Here is a 22,696-nt window from a genome sequence, read left to right as displayed (position 1 = left end):
GGGGAACTAAAATCTGTTGGTATGCCTCTGGCTCATACTGCGTGAGAAGGCTGTTATGATGGCAAATGTTCGATGGGAGAATTCAAGGGTTGTAACGACACCAAGCAAATATGGCCCCATTTAAACTTAAACCGCACACTACCCAGCATTGGAAGTTGTTCTACAAACATTTCTTCTAAAGCCCATCCCAGAATCCCCCATCGAGTTTTTTGTCTACTTCCGATGCAGTCCTTTTGGACAAGTCCACAAACATTTCTTCTAAAGCGCATCTAGGGATCCCCCAATGATTTTTTTCTACTTCCAATGCAGTCCTTGTGGACAAGTGTTAGAAAAAACGCAATCAGGCTATTTTAGATGCAAATGTTGGACAATTAAAGTTTACAAAAAAATAGAAAACTAATAAAAAAAATGAAAATTAATAAAAAAAAAGTAAAAAATAATAATAAAAAAAATTCATCCACGCTGGGATTTGAACCTGTGCCGTTTAACTTTTTCGCTTCCATGGAAGTTCTTTTGAGAAGGTTTTGCAAATTACGAGAATTTTTAATTTTTTTGTTGATTTTTAATGGAAGAGATATATTTATACGAAAATAAAAAATAAAAACGATGCATAACATAGAAAAATATTTTTTTAGAAAAATATTTGATAAAAAAAATTGCCGCTGGTGAGATTTGAACCTGCGTTTCTTATTTTTTCGTTAACACTAATAAAGAACATCTCGAGAAACAATTATAATGTTATTCCTTGGTGCCGTATTACGATCATATCACAAACATTTGAATTGACTTTTCGACGCTTTATGTTCAATGGCATTTGTGGCTGAGTGTGCTAAGGCGTTCTGTTATGTGATCCCAGGTTCAATCCCTGCTCGGAGCGAAAAAGTTTTTCAAATTGTAAAAATTAGATAATAGGAAAATAATAGTGTTAATAAAACATATGTATGAAAAAAAAATGAAATTGGTTTTTTTTTTTCGCTTTTTAAATTTCTTCATTCAAATTAACTTCCAGGGCACAACTTCTAAAGCAATGCAAAGGATCCAAAAAGGGAGTACTTCCGTCCTATGACAAGCCCATGTAAAATTCATTGGAGATGATCCAAGTTTGCACTACTTCCGGATCACAGATTGGGGATCCAAACTACTTTTTTGGAAGCTCTTTTTTTGCTGGGTAGATATGCTAGTGTTCTCGAGACGTCAGATATCACTCCTGATATATTTTGCAAAAACTATTGGCGCGAAGTATAATGACTATTGTATGAGCTGTAATGATGCGGAGGAAAAGGAATCAATTAAACACCTCTTGTGTGAGTGACCTGCATTTTGTGTAAGGCGTAAGCAAATTTTAGGGGCATATACACTGAAAAAACAGTGAACCCACCAGGAAGAAAACATTTAGTTAATTTTAGAAAATTTTTAATATTTTTAGAAATTTTTACTAAACAGTATTACAAACGCTGACATCACGCCGATATCACAAAAATAAGTAAATATTTTTCGACAAATTCAAGAAGATTTATTAGACATAATTATTTTTTCCACTTGTTAAAGAAAATTTTGTAGATTCAAAGAAAAAATTGGAGTTCAAAATTGCAAGAATGTCTTTAGTGACATACGAAGTTCATGATGGACGAATTTGTAGTAAAATTTACAAATTTAAAGAAATAATGAACTATGTGGAGAGAAGTACGAACTTAGTAAAACTTTTTACTTCATTTGTGTATAATTTTTTCCCGTTTTTTAGTTCATTTAACTAACGTACGCAAAAAATTGTTAGAGTAAACGAAACTTTCTCCATATATAATAATTCCATAAACTAAATCAAAGTTAAATTGGCTTTAGTGAAATAGAGAGTTCACTTTTCTTTGAGTGTAGCTTTAGATTTCTGGCGGACCTGGAAAACGTTAACTTAAGCAGTCTGCTAATGTTTTTGGAACAATCTAGTTGGTTCAACAGAAGGAAATAATCGAGAAGGTTCAGCGGTTAAAACTAGAAGTGCCCATATGTAATAGGTACTTTTAGTTAATGTGGTATCACAATGGACTGAATCTTAATCGGGCCGCCACTTTAACCTAACCTACTAACTCATCCACTTTGCTGTTCTCTGGTATGTTCCTGTGGCCAGGCACCCATATTAGGTGCATATTGTACTGCTCCGCTATCTAGTTGAGCCATTTGCGGCAGTCGATGGCCGTTTTAAAGTTAAGGTACACAGAGTCCAAGGATTTTATTGCAGGATGCCTGCGTATATCCCAGCAAAAGAAGCGTCGCCAAAAAAGTTTGACGTCAAATATTTTCAAAAATGCACAATGTTTTTAGATTGGATTTAGCATTTTTGTCGACAAAATTTAAATGATTTGTACAATTATATGAATTCTTACTCTGTTTTTAACCTATTTTAAACAAAAAAAATTAAAATTATCCATTAAAAGTACGAAAAAAACAAGTTATAAAAAATTTAATTAAAGAAACTTCCTGGGTTCTTAAAATAAAGAACATCATTGGGAGTGCGTCTTCTGGAAGTGCTTTTATAGTTGTGCCTTTGGAAGAACTTTAACATTTTTTTGCTGGGATATTAATGCCAACATTTGATGGACCATTATTTCTCAGCCCTAGTGTAGCTGTAGTCTCTCTTCGATAAAAGTTTGTCTAACAGCCTAAGTATACCTGGATCAACATTCAGAGTTGTCGATATTACCCCATTAAGCAACAGTATTACCCTCGATATATGCACCCAGAGATGGAATATAATCACCTCAAACATGTCTCAAGAGAAAACAAGTATATACGGCCGTAAGTTCGACCGGGCCGAATCTTATGTACCCTCCACCATGGATTGCGTCATCCACAATCGAATTACTTGGGTATCTTAAAACTCCTTAACATCGTTTTTTAAATTGTGAGTTAGTCCATACGTTGTATATATTAGACAAAAAAGTTATGTATAGGTAAGTCTACAAATAATTACGAATCGACATGGAAGTTGAAATATGGGTGTCGCTTATATGGGGGTTATATAGGATTATGAACTTCATATGGACCAATTTTTGTGTGATTGGGGATCGATTTATCTGAGGGCTATATATAACTATAGACCGATATGGACCTAGTTAGGCATGGTTGTTAACGGCCATATACTAGCACAATGTACCAAATTTCAACTCGGATGAAATTTGCTCCTCTAAGATGCTCTAAAACCAAATCTCGGGATCGGCTTATATGGGGGCTATATATGATCATGGACTGATATGGACCACTTTTGGCATGGTTGTTGTACTACCACCACGTACCAAATTTCAACCAGATCGGATGAATTTTGCTTCTCCAAAAGGCACAGGAGGTCAAATCTGGGGATCGGTTCATATGGGGGCTATATATAATTATGGACTGATATGAACCAATTCCTGCATGGTTAGTGGATACCATATACTAACATCACGTACCAAATTTCAACCGTATCGAATGAATTTTGTGCTTCCAAGGGCCTCCGGAGGTCAAATCTGGGGATCGGTTTGTATGGACCTATATATAATTATTGACCGATTTAGACCAATATTTGCATGGGTGTTTGAGGCCATATATTAACACCACGTACCAAATATCAACTGAATCAGATGAATTTTGGTCTTCCAAGAGGTTCCGGAGTTCAAATTTGCTGATCGGTTTATATGGGGGCTATATATAATTATGGACGGATGTGGACCAATTTTTACATGGTCATTAGAGACCATATACTAACACATCTCAGCCGTCTCAGCTATACGTAAAAGTGGACCGATATAGCCCATTTGCAATATGGGGGCTATACGTAAAAGTGGACCGATATGGCCCATTTGCAATACAATCCGACCTACATTAAAGACAGCTACTTGTGCCAAGTTTCAACTCGATAGCTTATTTCGTTCGGAAGTTAGCGTGATTCCAACAGACGGACGGACATGCTCAGATCGACTCAGAATTTCACCGCGACCCAGAATATGTATACTTTATGGGGTCTTAGAGCAATATTTCCATGTGTTATAAACGGAATGACAAAGTTAATATACCCCCATCCTATGGTGGAGGGTATAAAAATTATTTTTGAATGCACAACATGTGAAAAGTTGTTGCAACCGTGTTATTTTATAGGAAGGTATGTGCCTGATTCCGACAATTATTTATATGTTTGTCTAGAGAATACCATTTTTGCGACAAAAAAGTTCCCCGTACAAAAATAACAGTTTACTCTTAAAACATGATTGAGGCGATCTTTTCCCCCCATATTTCACGTAATTTCATAAAATGTAGATTTAAATAATGTTAGATTTAAATGTAGATTTAAAGTTTGTTTGGTTACTCGCAATATTATAGCGAGGACGGTTCGGAAACTACTTAGCCTATCAATGGGAGCCACCGTGGTGCAATGGCCTTGCATACACAAGGTCGTGGGTTCGATTCCTGGTACGACCGAACACCAAAAAGTTTTTCAGCGGTGGATTATCCCACCTCAGTCATGCTGGTGACATTTCTGAGGGTTTCAAAGCTTCTCTAAGTGGTTTCACTGGAATGCGGAACGCCGTCCGGTCTCGGCTATAAAAAGGAGGCCCGTTGTCATTGAGCTTAACATGGAATCGGGCAGCACTCAGTGATAAGAGAGAAGTTCACCACTGTGGTATCACAATGGACTGAATAGTCTAAGTGAGCCTGATACATCGGGCTGCCACATAAACTAACCTAACCTAGCCTATCAATGAAAGAGAATAGTCAGTTTTTCAAAAATATTTTTATTTTTCAATATAATCTCCTGAAACTTCTATACACTTAGTCCAACGCTTTTCTAGCAATTCTATCCCTTGATTAAAATAGTTTTCCTCAAGGTCTTCAAAATAGTGGTTTACAACTGTAATTGCATCCTCATTTGAGGTAAAACGCTTCCCAGCAAGGAATTTCTTTTAGATTTGGGGGCAAGTAAATCAGGAGAATAAGGTGGGTGGTCAAGCAACTCGTACTTTAATTCGATGATTTTAGCCATTGTTAAAACACTCTTGTGCCCTGGTGCGTTGTCTTGATAAAAATTTTTTGTGTTGGACGTTTTTCTCGAATTTGTACATTTAATTGATCCAAAAGGTTGCAATAGTACTCTGAATTTATTGTTTTACCCTTTTGCAGATAGTCAATCAATAAAATACCTTTGAAGTCCCAAAAAACCGTTGCCATCAATAGTTATGAAACGACGCTTAAAATCCATTTTATTTCGCTTAAAACGATCCAAACAAGCTTGTGAAATGTTCATTCTTATGCGTTTTTGATCGACTGTAACAAATGCGGCACCCATCTTGCAGAAAGCTTTTTCATCTGTAGTTCTTCATGCAAAATGAAATGGACTCGATCATTTGAGATGCCCATGATATTAGCAATTTCACGCACTTTTATTCGTCGATCAATTAATACCATATCAAGCACTTTGGCCACCGTGGTGCCACCGTGGTGCAATGGTTAGCATGCCCGCCTTGCATACACAAGATCGTGGGTTCGATTCCTACTACGACCGAACACCAAAAAGTTTTTCAGCGGTTGATTATCCCACCTCAGTAATGCTGGTGACATTTCTGAGGGTTCCAAAGCTTCTCTAAGTGGTTTCACTGGAATGTGGAACGCCGTTCGGACTCGGCTATAAAAAGGAGGTCCATTGTTATTGAGCTTAACATGGAATCGGGCAGCACTCAGTGATAAGAGAGATGTTCACCACTGTGGTATCACAATGGACTGAAGAGTCTAAGTGAGCCTGATACATCGGGCTGCCACATAACCTAACCTAACCTAACCTAAGCACTTTGGCTACAATTTCTGTTGTTGTTGCTGTTTTTGGACGTCCACTACGCGGTTCATCTTCAATGCTTGTACGAACACGTTTAAATTCAGCAACCCAATTTTTTACTGTTGCATATGAAGGAGCACTTTCACCTAACACATTCACTATATCATTATGAATCCCGATAAACCTTTTTTATGTAAATATTTAATGACATCACGCCTTTCTAATTTTTCCATTGTAAAAAGATTGCGGATGCGTCTTTTTTGAACACCTGTTCATATATGGAGGAGTTGCCAGATCGAAACAAAATTTAACATGTGTTCATAACAGAGATGGAAGTTTCCAAAACACTTAACTTTTTTCTGTTTATACCGCGCTTTTTGTGCTAGGCTAAGAAGTTTCCGAAATGCCCTCGTATATCAAATTGCTTCATATGCTCTTAAATGGTCACATCAAAGGCTTTTGTTTAATGAAATTTTGCATAAAATGATAAACTCTCATAGTATATCAAAACTGTGACTCATTTTATTTCGAAATACAATGCACCAATCAGATTCATTGAATTTTGTGAGAAAAGTGTAAACATCAGCCAACGCTACGTCAAAGTATTTTTGTTTTGTTTTTGTTTTCAATAACTAAAGGTGTTATCTTATTAAACATTTTTATGTTTTTCATTAATTTAATTAGAAATCCACCTACATTTCATTTACAGAGATCATTTATGTAAACAAATGGTGTTGACATTGTTAGCAGTGCCGGTATTACCGCATATTCTCACTTAACGTGCTATCATTCTGTCAACAATGACACTTTATGATGTCAACAACAATGCCAGTGTCAACGACATTGTTGGCGTTTATGTTGTTGTTGTTGTTGCTATAATCAGTGGTTGGAGTCATTTAATCTACTCATGTTCACCTTTGAATGACAATAATGGGAAAATGTTTTATCACTCCTTCTCATTGCCTTTTATTGAGTTTCTACATTTCTTTAGATATAGATCATTTTTGTAATTTGGCATTAACGAAAAGTAAGTAAAGTCATCATGTTCCATATAATACAAGTAATTCAAAATTTACAATTACGATTATATGGACTTTTTAACATTTTGACAAAACAAGTGTCTTCTGTAAACATCAACGTTTGGACCATAAATCCAGCAAATCGCTCCAGCAATATTTCACATGTTCCGCTGGAGTTCCTTTGCAGAGAATATTTTTCTGACTCAATCACGAAATTAATTGATCCAGTTAATTATTTAATTAATTGTAGAATTACCACAATATTGCCGAAATACCCTGCTAAGACCACCGTTTGCGTTTGAAAACGAATCAAAATGTGCAACACTGATAAAAATAAGTGGTTTGTAAACAAAAGAAAATTCGCGGAAATATTTCGATTGTTGTTAACAACTATTATTAAGCAAACACATTTGCTTTTTGCATTTTACTTTTATTTTAAAAACATTTAATATCGAATTTGATGAAATGATACTTCTTGGTAAATTAATCAGCTGTGGTGAAGAAATTGATTGAAAGCGTCATACACTTTCTTTTATATTTTCAACAATAAAAGCGTCTTCAACAATTGTTTGAAAATGTAACCATCTGCACTGTAGACTAGCTACAGTGCACAGTGGGTTACACTTTTGATCTTGCGGTGGGTAACACCCTGTCAATCGAACGTGCACATTTTGGTTAGGCTGCACTGGATTTTCGATTTATGGGGGTAAGGTGTAAAATATGTCACACATTTTTTGTCAATCGAAATCACTATTAATTAATCGGATTTAATCGGCACTGTCAAATAATGTTTTAGTTGTTTCATTAATTCATTAATTTTGGTCGCAAACTCAATCAATTTTTCAACTTAGGTAATCAATTACTCAGTTTATTATTATTTTTTAATACACACAAGAAAAATTTTTTCTGATTCAATCACAAAATTAATTCATCCAATTAATTTTTTAATTGAAATGTCTTCAATCATAGAAATGATAGTATCAATTAAAAAAATTAATTGAAAGTCAATTAAAAAACTAATTGCTACTATTAATTTTTGTGATCGATGTTTGTTTCAATTAAAAAACTTGTTGAATCATTTAAATTTTTAATTGAATATTTTTTAAAAATCAATTAAGACTTTAATTGGAAAAATTTCATGAAATTTTTTTCTGTGTAGTTATTTTATCTTTAGATTAAACAATCTTCTTGTAATTTTAAAAGAGTTCATACAATTTAGCACTTTTTTATTAAATTTACGAACAAAATTCCCAATCATATTTTTTATTTAATTAAAACATATACATTTTCAAATATTTTGTAACAGATTTTATTTTTTTATTTGTTTTTAATTATTTATGTTATTTTTTATTTCAGCTTAAAACCATGCATTGACTACACTAACAGGTTGGCTGATAAGTCCGCGGTCTGACACATAGATGGCGTCGCTAGTATTAAATGCATATTATTTTTATATAGTAACAACCTTCAAATGATTCGTGTTTGACGTCTGTAAGTCAATTAGTTTGTGAGATAGAGCGTCTTTTGTGAATCAACTTTTGTTATTGTGAAAAAAATGGAAAAAAATGAATTTCGTGTTTTGATAAAATACTGTTTTCTGAAGGGAAAAATACGGTGGAAGCAAAAACTTGGCTTGATAATGAGTTTCCGGACTCTGCCCCAGGGAAATCAACAATAATTGATTGGTATGCAAAATTCAAGCGTGGTGAAATGAGCACGGAGGACGGTGGACGCCCGAAAGAGGTGGTTACCGACGAAAAAATCAAAATAATCCACAAAATGATTTTGAATGACCGTAAAATGAAGTTGATCGAGATAGCAGAGGCCTTGAAGATATCAAAGGAACGTCAATATTTGGATATGCGAAAGCTCTGTGCAAAATGGGTGCCGCGCGAGCTCACATTTGACCAAAAACAACAACGTGTTGATGATTCTGAGCGGTGTTTGCAGCTGTTAACTCGTAATATACCCGAGTTTTTCCGTCGATATGTGACAATGGATGAAACATGGCTCCATCACTACACTCCTGAGTCCAATCAACAGTCGGCTGAGTGGACAGCGACCGGTGAACCGTCTCCGAAGCGTGGAAAGACTCAAAAGTCCGCTGGCAAAGTAATGGCCTCGGTTTTTTGGAATGCGCATGGAATAATTTTTGTCGATTATCTTGAGAAGGGAAAAACCATCAAAAGTGACTATTATATGGCGTTATTGGAGCGTTTGAAGGTCGAAATCGCGGCAAAACGGCCCCATATGAAGAAGAAAAAAGTGTTGTTCCACCAAGACAACGCACCGTGCCACAAGTCATTCAGAACGATGGCAAAAATTCATGAATTGGGCTTCGAATTGCTTCCCCACCCACCGTATTCTCCAGATCTGGCCCCCAGCGACTTTTTCTTGTTCCCAGACCTCAAAAGGATGCTCGCAGGGAAAAAATTTGCCTGCAATGAAGAGGTGATCGCCGAAACTGAGGCCTATTTTGAGGCAAAACCGAAGGAGTACTACCAAAATGGTATCAAAAAATTGGAAGGTCGTTATAATTGTTGTATCGCTCTTGAAGGGAACTATGTTGAATAATAAAAACGAATTTTAACAAAAAAATGTGTTTTTCTTTGTTAGACCGGGGACTTATCAGCCAACCTGTTAAAGGTGTAGCTTAACCAGTAGAGGAAAAGTTTGCTTGTCAACTTTATTTAGGCAAATCCCTATAGACTGCAGAACGGTTGGATGGACAGATGTTTCGGAATTACCACATTCCTCATCAGCATCCTCTACTTACAGCAAAACTATCAACCAATCATCAGAATAAATTCGGGTAATTCACAAAAACCCATAGTGAACTACACTCGAACCTCTCGAAAAAAGGTTTTTGATAGTCGGCTATGCCTTAGCAAATTTTCAAACATATCGCTTATCCTTTTGCCAAAGTATAATCATCGATTTGAGTGCAGTTGGCTGGCTTTTTATTTTGGTGTCCCAGACTTTGTCGTGGTGAATCTAGTGTTGCCCATACGTCCTTCTGTTGAAATCACGCTAACTTACGAACTAAATAAGCTATCGACGTAGCACTAACGGAGCTCCATGAAAATGGGATTAAGATAAAATATTTGCTTCGTCCCTAAAAAAATGTAAGACAAACTAATATCACTTGCGATATTCGTTTTGTGTGTTTTTTTTTTAAGAAGTTCTAAAATTTTATTTTTTTTGCGTATGCTTATTTATATCTATTCCTGCCAAATGGGCACAATTTCGTAAACATAAATTTAGGTACACAGAAAAAAAATCACGAAAAATTTTCCACCTAAAGTCGTAATTGAGTTTTTAAAGATATTCAATTAAAAAACTAACTGCCCGTGTAAAAATTGGTGGATCTGGCCAGATATTATTAGATCTCCTGCCATATCTGATTAGATATGATAGTATATGTAGGCAGATCTGGTCAGATCCGAAAAATGGTAATATCTGATCAGATCTAATTCTAAAGGAATTAGATCTGACCAGATCTCAAATTTGGCCCACATCTAATTACATCTAATTTGATATAATTAGATGTTAATATATCTAAGTATATATAATTTTATCTATAAATTTCCATTATTACTGAAATTACAGTAATTAATAAAAATATTTATTTTAGGTTTTATAATGAAAGTGTATTTAATACAGCAAGTTGGCTCAAACCTATTTACGTTATATCTACGCCTAGGAATAAAAGTATAAGAATTCAATTAAAAATATATATACATAGCCACTACGTTTCTGCGGCGTTTCTGGCGTTTAAATTGTCCAAGGCATTGTGGCATTGCTCTCTTCACACATTTTTTTACATTAGTCTCCCAGTTCCTCTCTTTGGCTACTCGGAATGAAACTCTGAAAAATATAACATAAAAATACAGAAGACTGAAATAAATATAAATAATACATATACTTACCAATAATTGCTTCTTGTGCCCAATAATTCAAACCAACGCTATAAGGAATCGTTTGTGCGAAGTCCCTAATACCATACATGAATAATATATCCGTTTCATGATGCAAACCATCTCCAAATCATTATTTTATCTTTTTGACTTGGATAATACTACATTCTATCGCAAATTCGAAAATGGCGTGGCTACAAATCATCACGTTGCTACTCGGTCTCCTTAATCTTGTCGTCCAACTAGAAAGGGAAAATATTAAATATATAAAAATAGGACCCAAACGATAAACTTACCTCATCACTTCTCATACTCCTTGATCTTCGTCGAAAAATGAGAATACATTAAATTTTTATATGAATAAAACATAAAAATATCAAAATATCGCATTATCCAATATTTGATACCAACATTTTGTTTTAAATTTAATAACAACAACCGTTGCTAATGGTGATTATTATGTGATGATATTTTTGAAAACAAACAGACAGTTGTGCCTGAACGTAAGAAATTTTGAATTTTTAAAATGATATTGAAAAAGGTTTCTTCGAACTGTCACAATATATAAAGATTGTTTGATTATGTTCACCACTAGTTGTGATGTGTGACCAAACATATTTAATTGTAACAATATGTATCACGTTAACATTCTCGTAACAAACATATTAATTTTACACCCAAACATACACATATTTTTTTTATCCGTATAGCAGTACTGGTTCATGACTTAATGCGATACATATAATTAGATATGGAGCTATATATAGTATATATAATTAGATATGATGTCATATATGAAGATATACAATTAGATCTTACCAGATATGACTGATACAATTAGATATAACAATATATACAATGAGATCTTGAATCAGATCTAATCATATAGAACACTATATATAACATATCTCCGTAGATCTATTTATATCCACAACCATATCTGAACAGATGTAATTATATATACTTAGATATTATTAGATATGATCAGATCCACCGATTTTTACACGGGTGATTCAACAACTTTTTTAATTAGAACAAAATTCAATTACTATAGTATCAACTATTTTTATACCCACCACCATAGGATGGGGGGTATATTAACTTTGTCATTCCGTTTGTAACACATCGAAATATTGCTCTAAGACCCCATAAAGTATATATATTCTGGGTCGTGGTGAAATTCTGAGTCGATCTGAGCATGTCCGTCCGTCCGTCCGTCCGTCCGTCCGTCCGTCCGTCCGTCCGTCCGTCCGTCCGTCCGTCCGTCCGTCCGTCCGTCCGTCCGTCTGTTGAAATCACGCTAACTTCCGAACGAAACAAGCTATCGACTTGAAACTTGGCACAAGTAGTTGTTATTGATGTAGGTCGGATGGTATTGAAAATGGACCATATCGGTCCACTTTTACGTATAGCCCCCATATAAACGGACCCCAAAATTTGGCTTGCGAGGCCTATAAGAGAAGCTAATTTCATCCGATCCGGCTGAAATTTAGTACATAGTGTTAGTATATGGTCTCTAACAACCATGCAAAAATTGGTCCACATCGGTCCATAATTATATATAGCCCCCATATAAACCGATCACCAGATTTGACCTCCGGAACCTCTTGGAAGACCAAAATTCATCTGATTCAGTTGAAATTTGGTACGTGGTGTTAATATATGGCCTCAAACTCCCATGCAAAAATTGGTCGATATCGGTCCATAATTATATATAGGCCCCATATAAACCGATCCCCAGATTTGACCTCCAGAGCCCCTTGGAAGAGCAAAATTCTTCCCGTTCGGTTGAAATTTGGTACGTGATGTTAGTATATGGTATCCAACAACCATGCAGGAATAAGAAGTGTTAAGATACCACAACCCAAGTAATTCGATTGTGGATGACAGTCTTTCGTAGAAGTTTCTACGCAATCCATGGTGGTGGGTACATAAGATTCGGCCTGGCCGAACTTGCGGCCGTACATACTTGTTTTTAATTGGATCAATTAAGTTTTTAATTGATGCTAACATTTCTGTGATTGATTGACTCAGAAAAAAAAATTTTGTGTATATATAAACATCACACTATTTTGAATTATAATGTTATCAAACCCTTTTTTTACAACTGACCTCAAAGAGATTTCTTTTGTTTTTATAAAATGGCTCTAATAACCCATTGTAAATTTTTAATTCGAAATTGTCTATGACAATCTTAGACAGCGATTCTAATAAAGTCCTTATGAATTTATGAATAACATTTACATATACAGTCGAAGCTCGGTTTAACGAACGATATATTGTCAGGCCCTTTCGTTATTTAGAAAAATTCGTTAAATCGAATGGAAATATTAAATGTTAACTTTTAATAAAAATCGTACTTTTTTACCAGATGAGTAAAAATTCATAATCTTTTGACATAATTAAACCACAGAGACACTTAACTTACTTTAAATAATCCTTAAAAACTGATGAACTTGATATATCTAGGTTAGGTTAGATTGAAAAGAGGATCCAAGATTCGCTGTCTTATGGGGGCCTATATACACCCATGTCATAATTTGTGTGTCTAACTTCTTAGACGAATTGCCTAATTTGTTTCCAGTCCCCGGTTTCAAGGTGGGCCAGCCATAGTTTGTGTTCATAGTAACATCTTCCTAAAACGTCCTACATACAGCATTACCCTGCTGTTCCTGTCGGCATAGATGTACTCTCAACGCTACATTGCCGTTTCGACCGAGCACCAAAAAAGTTTTTCGGTGGTAGTTTATCCCTCTCACTAATGATGTTGACATTCCTGTGTATTTCATAGTTTCTCTTCAGTTATAAGACGGAGGTTCCTTGTTATAAGACGGAGGTTCCTTGTTATTGAGCTAAGGGAGCCACCGTGGTGCAATGGTTAGCATGCCCGCCTTGCATACACAAGGTCGTGGGTTCGATTGCGGCTTCGACCGGACACCAAAAAGTTTTTCAGCGGTGGATTATCCCACCTCAGTAATGCTGGTGACATTTCTGAGGGTTTCAAAGCTTCTCTAAGTGGTTTCACTGCAATGTGGAACGCCGTTCGGACTAAAAAGGAGGTCCCTTTTCATTGAGCTTAACATGGAATCGGCCAGCACTAAGTGATAAGAGAGAAGTTCACCAATGTGGCATCACAATGGACTGAATAATCTAAATGAGCCTGATATATCGGGCTGCCACCTAACCTAACCTAACCTAACCTTGTTATTGAGCTAAATATAGAATCGGGTAGCACTCATTACTTCACCACCTGTCCAACTGGGAATCCTACGAAATATTACCACTAACTGACCTATCACAGGACTAGTACCAGTGCTCGAGTTTATCGTAGTTTTTAAATTTTCATATAATTTATTGATTTCCATACTCTCTTTATTTTAAAATTTTATTTGATCTAAACATTTACCAATGGACCAACATAGTCCAAAAGTTTTTCTTTCTGGTGCAATTTGGATGATCAAAATAATATCGGTACCTAAGGGTTTGTCCCAGACTGGTTCATGAGGACCTGTCCAGTCCTACTAAGTTCTCCCAGGTTATGTAGTTTGGAATGAGTCCAAGCCGTGGCCTGCAGTGTAAATTTATCCCCGTCAATGACAAATCCGTGTTGAAGTGACCAGTCCCTTCCATACGTTTCGGCCAGAACTGGGACTGGTCTATTCACACCAGGGAGTAGTCCTGTACCGGTTCTGGTGTACATCCATTTCCCGTAGCGAAGCTGCCACTCTATCTAATCTATCTTTACCTAGTTACCCGGCCATTGAATATGTGTTTCCGAACATTTTAATGGATTCTAAATATCTTGGGAATGCCGTATTTTGTGGACATTTTCTAAGAACTTAAGCCATTCTCACAATCGTCAAATATTGCTGATTTTGTTGTTGTTTATTTTCTTAAGATTAGAAGCCTGTTCGTTAAATCGAACGTAAATTTTGTTCAACTGTTCGTTATTTAGACCACTCAATGTTAAGACTTTGGACGTTCGTTAAATTGGATTTTCGCTAAATGGGATATTTGTTAAACAGAGCTTCGACTGTATTCAATTAAAAAAGAGTTTATATATAACAAGGCGAGCATTGCTAAAATAAAACTTGGATAAGAAATAATTTCAGCAGTGGTTGAATGCACACGTAAGAAACTAACACATAATTCTCCGATGAAATTTTAAACAAAAAGGTATATTTTTGCTTTTAGTGATTTAGCAATTTATTCGATAACAATTTTGTGGTCTAATTGAAAATTCATTCATAAAAAATCGTTTAATTTTAGCGATTAATTTGATTTGAAAAAAGTTTAATTTAAAATTAATAGGGTTTCATTTTATTTGAAAAAGGTTGCATTTGACTTTTAAAAGGGCTCATTTTTGAGTCATTTGAAAAAGGTTTAATTTTAAGTTAAAATTCTATATATATATATATATATATATATATATATATATATATATATATATATATATATATATATATATATATATATATATATATATATATATATATATATATATATATATATATATATATATATATATATATATATACAAAATCAAAAAAATTACATTTTATAATGAAGCGTATAAACTCCAGACTATAAATAAAGTGTAGTAATAAACAAGTATGTACGGCCGCAAGTTCGGCCAGGCCGAATCTTATGTACCCACCACCATGGATTGCGTAGAAACTTCTACGAAAGACTGTCATCCACAATCGAATTACTTGGGTTGTGGTATCTTAAAACTTCTTATTCCTGCATGGTTGTTGGATACCATATACTAACATCACGTACCAAATTTCAACCGAACGGGAAGAATTTTGCTCTTCCAAGGGGCTCTGGAGGTCAAATCTGGGGATCGGTTTATATGGGGCCTATATATAATTATGGACCGATATCGACCAATTTTTGCATGGGAGTTTGAGGCCATATATTAACACCACGTACCAAATTTCAACTGAATCAGATGAATTTTGGTCTTCCAAGAGGTTCCGGAGGTCAAATCTGGTGATCGGTTTATATGCGGGCTATATATAATTATGGACCGATGTGGACCAATTTTTGCATGGTTGTTAGAGACCATATACTAACATCACGTACCAAATTTCAGCCGGATCGGATGAAATTTGCTTCTCTTAGAGGCCTCGCAAGCCAAATCGGGGGATCGGTTTATATGGGGGCTATATATAATTATGGACCGATGTGGACCAATTTTTGCATGGTTCTTAGAGACCATATACTGACACCATGTACCAAATTTCAGCCGGATCGGATGAAATTTGGTTCTCTTAGGGGCCTCGCAAGCCATATCGGGGGATCGGTTTATATGGGGGCTATATATAATTATGGACCGATGTGGACCAATTTTTGCATGGTTCTTAGAGACCATATACTAACACCATGTACCAAATTTCAGCCGGATCGGATGAAATTTGCTTCTCTTAGGGGCCTCGCAAGCAAACTCGGGGGATCGGTTTATATGGGGGCTATATATAATTATGGACCGATGTGGACCAATTTTTGCATGGTTGTTAGAGACCATATACTAACACCATGTACTAAATTTCAGCCGGATCGGATGAAATTAGCTTCTCTTATAGGCCTCGCAAGCCAAATTTTGGGGTCCGTTTATATGGGGGCTATACGTAAAAGTGGACCGATATGGCCCATTTTCAATACCATCCGACCTACATCAATAACAACTACTTGTGCCAAGTTTCAAGTCGATAGCTTGTTTCGTTCGGAAGTTAGCGTGATTTCAACAGACGGACGGACATGCTCAGATCGACTCAGAATTTCACCACGACCCAGAATATATATACTTTATGGGGTCTTAGAGCAATATTTCGATGTGTTACAAACGGAATGACAAAGTTAATATACCCCCCATCCTATGGTGGTGGGTATAAAAATTAAAATTATGTACAGCAATGATAGAGCCACTCGTATAAGCCCACATAAGTATGCACACACACACATACATACACATAAATATTGCTGCTAACAAAAAAAATACCCATAAATATAGTGAAGATTTTTATGAATGAAATCAACCAAAGGAAAAAAAAAACAAATCAACGTAGTAATAGTGGATAATCCAGCCAGTCAGCAATTCATTCATTAAGTTTTCAAAGCTACATTTTGCGTGAGTGTCTCTGCATGCGTGTTGGACGACTCTAGCTAGCTATGCCCATTTCATGTCTTTCCTTCGTTCGTTTGTCCGTTTTGGTAATTTCAGTGTGTAATTCTACAACGTTTCTGTGTTTTTTTATCTTTTACTCAAATGACGCTCATGCGATTTAGCCATAAAACTTTAGGTCGTCTCACGTGTGGGCAGATTTACACAAGTTTGGTAAGAGAGCAAAAATGTTGGTCGTTTTTATAGTTCCGTTGGCGTTTATTACTTCCCTAACAAATCCACATTAAATTTGGATTACGGTTTGCATTTTTTTTTTTTCATCATTTTGCAAGTTAGCATAAAAATTTGTAATAAACTAAAATTTAATAGGAATTTTCAACATAACTATCATGCTATGTGATTATTATTTGGATTTCCGTTCCTTTTTTTGTTGAGAGCAAATTCAAAAAAAAAAAAAAAAATACAACTGTTGTCGAAGTTTATCGTACCCCGAATACGATTGCCACTGTTGGTAGAATTCCACCAAAAATTTTAGATTTATTAGCGTTTGGTACATTGGAAGAATTCTAAATATTTTGGTAGATTTCCCAAAATATCCCCCTTCAACTCAGAACTCAAAAATATTTCATAGAAATAAAATTTTGACAAAATTTTCTATAGCAATAAAATATTGACATTTTCTATAAAAAAAAAATTGACAAAATTTGCGATACAAATAAAATTTTAACAAAATTTGCGATACATTTTAACAAAATGTTCTATAATTTTTTTCTATAAAATTAAATTAAAAATTGTTTTTTGATAAAATTTACTTTAAATTTTGGTTGATTATTTTTGGCACGAGTGGCAACTGTGACCCTGAGTAGCAAAGGGGACACATTTGAATCATTGATACTTCAAAATGCTACAAATGTGAATGTTACCACATTTGTCCCCAGCGATTTGGGGTCTTGGGCTTATAGAAATCGTAGTTTTTATCCAATTTGCCTGAAATTTGAAATCTAGAGGTATTTTATGACCATAAAGAGGTGTGCCGAAAATGGTGAGTATCGGTCCATGTTTTGGTATAGCCCCCATATAGACCGATCTCCCGATTTTACTTCTTGGGCTTATAGAAACTGCAGTTTTTATTCAATTTACCAGAAATTGGAAATCTAGAGGTATTTTATGACCATAAAGAGGTGTGCCAAAAATGGTGAGTATCGGTCCATGTTTTGGTATAGCCCCCATATAGACCGATCTCCCGATTTTACTTATTGGGCTTATAGAAACTGCAGTTTTTATTCAATTTACCAGAAATTGGAAATCTAGAGGTATTGTAGGACCACAAATACGTGTGCCAAAAATTGTGAGTATCGGTCCATGTTTTGGTATGGTCCCCATATAAAACGACATCCCGATTTGGGGTTTTGGGCTTATAGAAACCGTAGTTTTTATCCAATTTGTCTGAAATTGGAAATCTAGAGGTATTTTAGGACCCTAAAGAGATGTGCCGAAAATGGTGAGTATCGGTCCATATTTTGGTATAGCCCCCATATAGACCGATTTCCCGATTTTACTTCTTGGGCTTCTAGAATCCGAAGTTTTTATGCTATTTTAGGCTCACAAAAACGTGTATCGGATTAAGTTTTTATCGGACCATTTGGTAATGCCTCCATATAGACCGACTTCACTTCTTGAGGGTGTAGAAGGCGCAGTGATCATGAAAATTGCTTGAAACTCAATGTAAAATTTCCAGATTTTACTTCTACAGATTTAAGATTTCAAATCAAGACGTTATTATATTTCATGTTAGCCTGATACCGAAACAGGCAATTGACGTCCAAATGCATTATATCTAATTATACAATTATTTTTCGAGCTTTATGGACAGATATATATTAAGAAACATGGTTAATAGAGCCATTGAAAAGAAAACGCCAGATACAAATCTATACACGGCTGGACTGTACATGTTTCGGTTCGAATGACCCTTTCCACAGCCTTTAGTATAGATCTGGCTGGGAGTGATAACTCAATTTTGGGCCCTTTTTGCTAACTCCTTATGGAGAAAACATTTGGGAAATTTCCTCTTACAAATTGAATCATCTTTTCTCCCACTGTACATCATCTTTTCATATAACTTACAAGTCCCTTAATCTTATTTTTATTTCGTTTTGTTACATAGTAATGCAACAACACGAAATTTATTTTTAGAAAGCTAATTTGTTAGAATTCACCTAAGTGGTGAACAGTCGAACAATGCTTATTGTTTCTACAGTCAACTACAACAACATGTGACAACTTACAGAAACTGGTTTCCAGGATAGAACAAGAATTCTAACGCGTACATTAGTCGTGTTTTTCCTAGTTTTACGACGGGCTCATCGTTGCTTATTATATTTCATGTTAGCCTGATACCGAAACAGGCAATTGACGTCCAAATGCATTATATCTAATTATACAATTATTTTTCGAGCTTTATGGACAGATATAGATTAAGGAACATGGTTAATAGAGCCCTTTTTTCATGCGGAGCAAGCCCTTTTTTTGCCGGAGCGGGAGCGGCATTTCTAAAATCCGGAGCGCAAGGCCGTATTCAGGGGGGGGGATGAGGGGGATCAAACCCCCCCCGAAATGAATGAATATTTGTATATAAATAAATATATATTTTTAGCTGCATAGAAAAATCTTACCGAAGATGTTGAAGAAAAGCTGGATGTTTTATTTTGAAAAACGCTTACCTATAAAACTTGCACAAATCATAGTTGAAAAGCCCGTCAAACGACGGCCGAAAAAAACAAATTGTTTTTGTTATCGCACCATAAATTTCATTTTTGGAAAATGTATTTCTGCTTTTTATGTGTGTTTGTTGTTCTTTTTGTGAACATGACTCGCTTTGTTTAGCCATAGCAACAACAACGAAACAGCCAAACACACAAGTGTAAATGAAATGGCGCAAAACATATTCTTTTAAAAATTTTGGTCACTTTGCCAGTTACTCAGGGATGGAAAATACAATTTTTAAGAAAGTACAAAAAAGGTATTTTTTGAGCGGAAAGATTATTGTCGAGAGACTGAATTTTAAAGAAAATAAAATTTTGACAAAATTTTCTATAGAAATAAAATTTTGCAAAAATTTCCTATAGAAATAAAATTTTTACAAAATTTTCAATTGAAATAAAATTTTGACAAAATTTTCAATTGAAATAAAATTTTGACAAAATGTTCTATAAAAATAAACTTTTGCAAAAATTCTATATAGAAATAAAATGTTGACAACATTTTCTACCGAAATAAAAAATCGATAATATAGAATCACATTCTTTTTTCGACTAAAACTTTCTTGAAGTTCAATAAAATCCTGTTTTTGACTATGTCTTACAAAATCGAGATTTTCTTCCCACATGAACATGTGTGTTTTTATACCCACCACCATAGGATGGGGGGTATATTAACTTTGTCATTCCGTTTGTAACACATCGAAATATTGCTCTAAGACCCCATAAAGTATATATATTCTGGGTCGTGGTGAAATTCTGAGTCGATCTGAGCATGTCCGTCCGTCCGTCCGTCCGTCCGTCCGTCTGTTGAAATCACGCTAACTTCCGAACGAAACAAGCTATCGACTTGAAACTTGGCACAAGTAGTTGTTATTGATGTAGGTCGGATGGTATTGCAAATGGGCCATATCGGTTCACTTTTACGTATAGCCCCCATATAAACGGACCCCAAAATTTGACTTGCGAGGCCTCTAAGAGAAGCAAATTTCATCCGATCCGGCTGAAATTTGGTACATGGTGTCAGTATATGGTCTCTAACAACCATGCAAAAATTGGTCCACATCGGTCCATAATTATATATAGCCCCCATATAAACCGATCCCCCGATTTGGCTTGCGAGGCCCCTAAGAGAAGCAAATTTCATCCGATCCGGCTGAAATTTGGTACATGGTGTCAGTATATGGTCTCTAACAACCATGCAAAAATTGGTCCACATCGGTCCATAATTATATATAGCCCCCATATAAACCGATCCCCCGATTTGGCGTGCGAGGCCTCTAAGAGAAGCAAATTTCATCCGATCCGGCTGAAATATGGTACATGGTGTTAGTATATGGTCTCTAACAACCATGCAAAAATTGGTCCACATCGGTCCATAATTATATATAGCCCCCATATAAACCGATCCCTCGATTTGGCTTGCGAGACCGCTAAGAGAAGCAAATTTCATCCGATCCGGCTGAAATTTGGTACATGGTGGTAGTATATGGTCTCTAATGACCATGCAAAAATTGGTCCACATCGGTTCATAATTATATATAGCCACCATATAAACCGATCACCAGATTTGACCTCCGGAACCTGTTGGAAGACCAAAATTCATCTGATTCAGTTGAAATTTGGTACGTGGTTTTAATATATGGCCTCAAACTCCCATGCAAAAATTGGTCGATATCGGTCCATAATTATATATAGGCCCCATATAAACCGATCCCCAGATTTGACCTCCAGAGCCCCTTGGAAGAGCAAAATTCTTGCCATTCGGTTGAAATTTGGTACGTGATGTTAGTATATGGTATCCAACAACCATGCAGGAATTGGTTCCTATCAGTCCATAATTATATATAGCTCCCATATCCCATATAAACCGATCCCCAGATGTGACCTCCGGTGCCTTTTGGAGAAGCAAAATTCATCCGATATGCTTGAAATTTGGTACGTGGTGGTAGTATATGATATTTAACAGCCATGTCAAAAGTGGTCCACATCAGTCCATAATCGTACATAGCCCCATATAAACCGATCCCGAGATTTGGTTTTGGAACCTCTTGGAAGAGCAAATTTCATCCGAGTGAGTTGAAATTTGGTACTGTGCTAGTATATGGTCGTTAACAACCATGCCTAACTAGGTTCATATCGGTCTATAGTTATATTGGCCCTCAGATAAATCGATCCCCAATCACACAAAAATTGGTCCATATCAAGTTCATAATTGTATATAGCCCCCATAAAAGCGACCCCCATATTTCAATTCTGGTTCTCTACGTACAAAAAGTCCATATCGATTCGTAATTATTTGTAGACTTAACTATACATAACTTTTTTGTCTAATATATACCATGTATGGACTAAATCACAGTCTTTCGTAGAAGTTTCTACGCAATCCATGGTGGTGGGTACATAAGATTCGGCCTGGCCGAACTTGCGGCCGTATGTACTTGTTTTTTTTTGCCATATTTGTAAAAGACTATTAGCAAATAAAGTTGATAAAGACTTTCTCAAAATATTAAAATATTTTGTCAAAACTATTGTACCATAAATCTGATATCGACTCAAAAATGTCTACACAAAAGGTACTAAATCATTCGCGGCGGTACTACGGTACTGACCGGGGTGAAAAAGGTTTGAAAAAAGTACTATAGTACTGCATTTTCCATCCCTGCAGTTACTACGTGCTCATCCGAACGTTCATTTTCAACAATGACGAGATTAAAGACGTATCTAAGAAATTCGATAGCGAGAGTAGACTCAAAGGATTGGCATCGGTTCATCGCCGAATAAATGTGCCGACTGAAGAAGTCATTGATTTATTTGCTGCCCAAAAAGCCCGTCGGCTCAATTTAATATTATAACCATTGAGTAAAGTAGAAAGTCGGACGGGGCCGACTATATCATACCCTAAACCACCCCTACTGAATTATTAAACATAAGCATTTGTGGGGTATCATTGGTATAGGTTTTGGAGAACATAAAGGGGGGTACATGTTTATGGGTGTCGTGTCACAATCTGAGCAGAAATGTCTAATATTAGGAGCTATAGTTTATTTTGCACCAAAAGAGTTAGTATGCCACTAATA

At 35.7% G+C, this 22,696-nt stretch overlaps 1 protein-coding gene across 1 annotated transcript in view; it reads right to left on the bottom strand.

Moving 5' to 3' along the window:
- The window catches only part of LOC142230111 (A disintegrin and metalloproteinase with thrombospondin motifs 12-like), a 124,599-nt gene that overhangs the window by 85,391 nt on the left and 16,512 nt on the right, over positions 1-22,696 (bottom strand). The gene's annotated exons all lie outside the window — the stretch shown is intronic.

The sequence above is a fragment of the Haematobia irritans genome, chromosome 3 (assembly GCF_050003625.1).
Source record: "Haematobia irritans isolate KBUSLIRL chromosome 3, ASM5000362v1, whole genome shotgun sequence".
NCBI lineage: Eukaryota > Metazoa > Arthropoda > Insecta > Diptera > Muscidae > Haematobia > Haematobia irritans.
The sequence above is the reverse complement of the archived record's forward strand: the minus strand, read 5'-3'. Positions and strand labels throughout refer to the sequence as shown.